Genomic DNA, 6,000 nt, shown 5'->3' on the forward strand with positions numbered 1-6,000 from the left:
TTGAAGGTTTCTATTAACCAACGGCATGATGCTTTTTTCATGCTCAAGAAGCTTGTGGCTTGGTCCATCTTTCAAATTAGAGGACTTCTCCTTAACCGGTTAAATGGCTTATCGGTAATCTAAAACGAGTAAACAAAATCAATCAAAGTAAAACATGCCAAGATAACATGTTTGAGTTGCATTGCATGTGTTTGGATCAGACGTTAATCCAAACACAAGAAATATGAGACATTTCATACTTGAAGTGATGAAACGTGTCACGTTTCTTGGTCACCGTCCCCCTTGATTGTGCATGATAGGGTGGAGGCCTCTTGAGTCTTATGTGTTATTTGTGCATTCTTTGACTTGTACAAACCCGGCTTCCCGGCCATGGTGCATTGCGATGTTCGGTTGGTGGCCCGAGAGTAGAGTACCGCACTTCTTTAAGCTTAAGAAATGATAAGGAGTGTGGTGGTACACACATTTCCTTGCAAATAAACTGCCATGCCTCTGTTTGTGCTCTGCTGCAGCAAAAGGAGGAAATTCAGGGAATCAGTGGCCGACTGGCCACCAAAGAAGCCAATCAGCCATCAAAGCCTGCCGACCAGCCACCAGTACTGGCCGATGATCACCATGTCTGGCCTATTGGCTATCAGTGTGTTCCTGAGATTAAAAAGAAGCAATCTAGAGGTTGGCACAATTTTCAGAGGTCCAAAGATGTGCAAATAGAGGCATCTTGAGACAAGGTGGTGGATTTTCGGGCGGATCCAAACGAGCATACATCTTTCCCGCGCCCGCGAGGCCATTTCATTGCTTATGTTTAGTTCGTGTAACTAGTCATTTGATTTGTTTTGTAATATTCTAATTAGCTTAGCACAGCCATTTGTTTCAATTTGGATTGTAATATTTATTAGCTAGAGTTAGTTAATTAGTTGGTTTGTAATAAGTAGCTTGGCTTAGATTAGCTTAGCTTGTTTATTTGGACCCTCCGCCGAGAGGGCACAATGTTGTAATAAGTGTGTGTGTGTGTGTGTGTGAATGTCTTCCAACCCCACGTCTTTCTCCCTTTTACTTATCCGCTTTCAGTGGTTAGATTAGGACATATTTCAATTAGCATCCTTATGCTTGCATGCGTGCATCATTCATTCGTATTGCATGCACCGGGCTCGGCGAATCGCTCAAACCGCATCGTATTTCAATACTTACTTGAATACGTGTTTCATAGCATGTTATCGAGTGTTGCATTCATATGCCATCTTAGATAGCCGAGCCTATTTTAGTTGTGTTTTTGCATGTGATGCATTAGGCATCTTAACATAGCTAGGATCATGCATGATTACTAACCAGCTTTTGTTTTGGCTTGGAGTACACTGTAAGTGTTTTCGCTTTAGCATCCTTGCATGAGTGTAAGTGACTGCCATGATAGCATACTTGCGATGAGGCTATGTGCTTAAATGCTTAAATTGCATGAATGCCTGCGGATGAAGGCTTCATTGCTTGAATTGGAACAATTCATCGAAATGTGAGTTTTAAGCCCACTTGAGGTGGCAAATCATGTTGTTTTAACTCCACGTTGTTTGGTGGAAAATCTGTGCTTTAGTCTACTTGCGAGTATCAACTTCAAATCATTTTCGAAAAACAAACATGAGGCGTTTTGTTCCAACTTGAGTGATACTTGTGTGTTGTGAGCATCACATAGTAAGTTAGCTAATAAACCGGAATAAGAGCACATGTGTTTTCAAAAACAACATATCATGTTAGTAGAGGCCGATCCTTTGATCGAGCGAGCGGGGGTGCTCATTTCAGGACCTTCCCCTCTCGTACCCAAGTTCCCAAGCCAAGGCAACTTTGGTGATGACAAACGCATGGCCTTTGGCACGAGTCAAGGTTTTTTAAATTTCGCAAAACAAAATATTTAGGTGGCGACTCTGAAATATGGCAAAATAGTCAATGTTTGGCACTTTTGATTCAAAATCGATTTTCCAAAACCATTTGTCGAATTTGGACTCTTTGGTGATTTATCAGTCTTACATTGCACTTTGTGAGATTAGATTCAGAACCGTGACAGGAGTCCGAATTGTAGTAGCTAAGAACCCAAATCCGCGCCCTCTCCGAAATGGGGGCACGCGAAACGAGTTCGGGCGGTCTATAGTTTTTGGCGACTCTACTGGGAATTTAGAGAACTTCACTCGAACCTCATGATATGTTGTTTTGTTTACACTTTTGTGTTTCTTTGCATTGCATTTGCATTGGTGCGCCTAAGTCACAGTATTTGTCATCTGCTGTTCCTGAACGGTTTGCCGAAGGCTTGCTTTGAGAAACGTGCCATAAGGCTGACCGATTACGGGCTCTGCCACAATGGGAACACAAACCTTGGTTGTTGCGGAGGCACCCTTTTTGACCACTCGACCTAGTGCATGTCGGAAGCCATAGTGACCATTCCAAACTAGGACATATTGCTTACCCGAATGTAGGTTGTTTGAAACCGCTGTGTGCGTAATGAAACCCTAGCTCCTGACAAAATAGGATAGGGAAACCCTACCCCACCATAGGTTTATTTTGGCTCTTACTTGCTTGATATGTGCTGTCAGAGTGCGTCTCTATAGGTTGTATGTATCAGTTGCAAGTTTGAGTATCGGCCTAAGGGTATCCGTTTACAGGCAGAATTTTTGGCAGAATTCTATAGGGGGCACAGTCATTCAGCTTTGCTCATATTGGTTCTGGTGAAATCAGGCTGAAGTGCTGTCTGTTTTCTCTTTTTCTTGGTAGTCCTGGAACCATAGCTTCAGAAGGCTCCGATATCCCCCAAGTTCATTGGACTTGTGTCGATAGACTTTGTCAGGTCAGAGATTCAGTTCAAGGGCAATCAGTGTTCCTTCGCCAGAGGCAGGGTAAAAAGGCCAGTCAGGCACAGATCACCAGTTCAATAGTCTCTAGATCAAAGGTCATTATCCACCTCACCTGTGCGTAGTTGGGCTGAGATATCTTCTTCCACCTCAGAGAGGGAATACACACCTGTTCAGTCAGATCCACAGTTTTCAATTAATATGGAGGACATGATGCGTCAGCTCCAAGAAACCATACAGGCTATGCAGCTGGATGCTGTCCGCCAGGCAGAGGTTACTGTACGTCAGGCAGAAGTGGTAGCTCAACAGGCAGAGTTGATTGCCAGGCTACAGTAACATCATCCACCACAACAAGCCGAAGCATCTGCTTCGTATCCGCCCTCACCCCCGCCTAGGGTTTTGAAACCCAGGGAGACTGCAAACGTCCACGAAAATACGGACGTCCCAACGGGCCAGCTCCACCCCCAATTCTACCCCAGTTATCCAAAGCACCGGCTAATCCAGTGGACACACCATTTGAATTTAAGGTGGATCCAACAGCGCTAGAAGTGAGCATGCTAGAAAAGCTGTTCAAAAGAGCTCAAGGCATTAATTCCATTCCGGACATAGAGGATGGATACACTAACTCAGCAGTGACATTGCCAGACCGATTCAAGATGCCGCATATAGACCGTTTTGATGGTTCTGGAGATCCTATGATACATCTGCGGTTGTTCTTGGATATCCTACGGCCAACGGACCTCTCCAGATTGCAAAAGCTTTCCCTCTTCAGCCGGACCCTATCGAGTGTTGCGGCTATCTGGTATGCGAAGTTGGAAGATTCTGTCAAGAGGAGTTGGGAGGAGATGGCTGAGGCCTTCGTTACCCAGTATTCATATAACACGTAAATCGAGGTCATGACTCGTGATCACAAGACAACCAAGCAAGAGCCGAAAGAGGGTTTCCCTGACTTTGTAACCTGTTGGAGGGCCAAAGCTTTTACAATGACCACCAGGCCGGTCGAGAAAGATCAGATAAGGATGGTTGTGCGCAACCTGCAGCCTGACCTGATGCAGAAAATGATCGTCTTACCCCTCCCCACCTTTGTGGATTTACATGAGATTAGGGTACAGATTGAGGACGCAATAAAACAAGGAATGATTGGTCATGAAAGGAAGTCACCCAAGAAGGGTTATACACGCAGTTCGAATGCGACCACCAATGGTGATGCAGCTGGATATCCTACGGCCAATGGACCTCTCCAGATTGCAAAAGCTTTCCCTCTTCAGCCGGACCCTATCGAGTGTTGCGGCTATCTGGTATGCGAAGTTGGAAGATTCTGTCAAGAGGAGTTGGGAGGAGATGGCTGAGGCCTTCGTTACCCAGTATTCATATAACACGTAAATCGAGGTCATGACTCGTGATCACAAGACAACCAAGCAAGAGCCGAAAGAGGGCTTCCCTGACTTTGTAACCTGTTGGAGGGCCAAAGCTTTTACAATGACCACCAGGCCGGTCGAGAAAGATCAGATAAGGATGGTTGTGCGCAACCTGCAGCCTGACCTGATGTAGAAAATGATCGTCTTACCCCTCCCCACCTTTGTGGATTTACATGAGATTGGGGTACAGATTGAGGACGCAATAAAACAAGGAATGATTGGTCATGAAAGGAAGTCACCCAAGAAGGGTTATACACGCAGTTCGAATGCGACCACCAATGGTGATGCAGCTGCAAGATCTTCTGAAGTTGGAATGGTTGCCACCACTACACCAAAAGCAACCACCCCATTCACCGGTGTGTCCAGAACCAGCTTACAAACAGCCAAATATCCACCCCGAGGTAAGATGGTTTTTACCCTACTTTATATGCCTTTGCCAAAAGCTCTAGGGGTTCTACTCAGGAAAGAACATCTGAAACCGTTGGAACAGCAGCCTCTACCCGATCCTCTCTCCAAGGTATGACTCGGCTAAGTACTGTGCCTTCCATCAACAAACCGGTCATGACACTGATAGTTGCTTTCGTCTTCGCCATGATATACAAGATTTGATTGACAACAAGGTCATCGCCGCACCAGTCTTGCAAAGTTTATCAACACTGGATCAGTGAACTTGGGGGATAATGTGATGTGATCGGGAGATGAACCACCTTCGGATGGTGCTCAGTTTACTCCAGATGTGGTGGGATGGCATGCACTGTTTTGAGCAATGGGAAAATTGCTTTTTATTGTGCTTTCTGACTTGGGTATTGGGCTAGTTTTGTTGTGTTGTTTTGAGTCAGTCTTTTTTTACTAAGTCAGTTGAGTCTGTCTTATCGTATCGAGTCAGTCTTGTTTTGTCGAAGTCAAGTGCTTTCGAGCGTGTTACCTCGGGCATCACTTGCTTGTTTTGTGTTTGTCTTTTACACTCTTTTGAGTCTATTTCTGCCATGGGGCTAGTTGCACCAGAAGATTTGAATGAAACAGTAGTGATTTTCACCTTTTCGCGTTTGTTTCTGCCATTGAGCTAGTTAAGCCAGCAAATCTGAATGAAATGGCAGTGCTTTTCACTTACTTTTCTGCACCTTGAAATCATTGCATTGACCTAAGTTTTTGAAAAAACTTTTTTTGAACACTGTGATGAAAACAAAGAGGGAGGAATTCGTCTGGATTTGCAAAATTTTGATCAATTGAGAGAAAGAGAGGCATGCTGATCCCTCAATGAATGAGATCATGCTTGTTTATATGAGTACTGAGAAGGATCCTGGCTTGATCCAAATTGGTTTTACATTGTCTTTAACGTGAGCAACTAGTCGGTTTCTTAAAAGATTTCAAAAAATTTTTTGCGACGTCCTTGTAGACGCGCCCGCGTGGGGCCCTCGCCACAGTTCGGACTCGATTTGATGTCACGGTTCTTAATCTTGAACCAAAGAGTCCAAATCTGGCAAATCGTTTTGAGAAAACAGATTTTAGGAAAGAAGTACTAAACATGAACTGCTTTGCCAGATACAGAGTCGCCACCTAAATATTTTTTATGGGGGAATTTAGGAAACCCTGACTCGGTGCCGAAGGCCACATGTCCGTCATCACCGGAGTTGTCTCGGCTCGGGAGCTAGGGTACGATTGGGGAAGGTCAGCTATGAGCACCCCCTCTTGCCCGATCCAAAGATCGGCCTCTACTAACCGTGATATCCATTTTTGAAAACTTTATGTGTTCTTAT

Source organism: Camellia sinensis, chromosome 15, assembly GCF_055761805.1.
Source record: "Camellia sinensis isolate YWXY chromosome 15, ASM5576180v1, whole genome shotgun sequence".
Taxonomy (NCBI): Eukaryota; Viridiplantae; Streptophyta; class Magnoliopsida; order Ericales; family Theaceae; genus Camellia; species Camellia sinensis.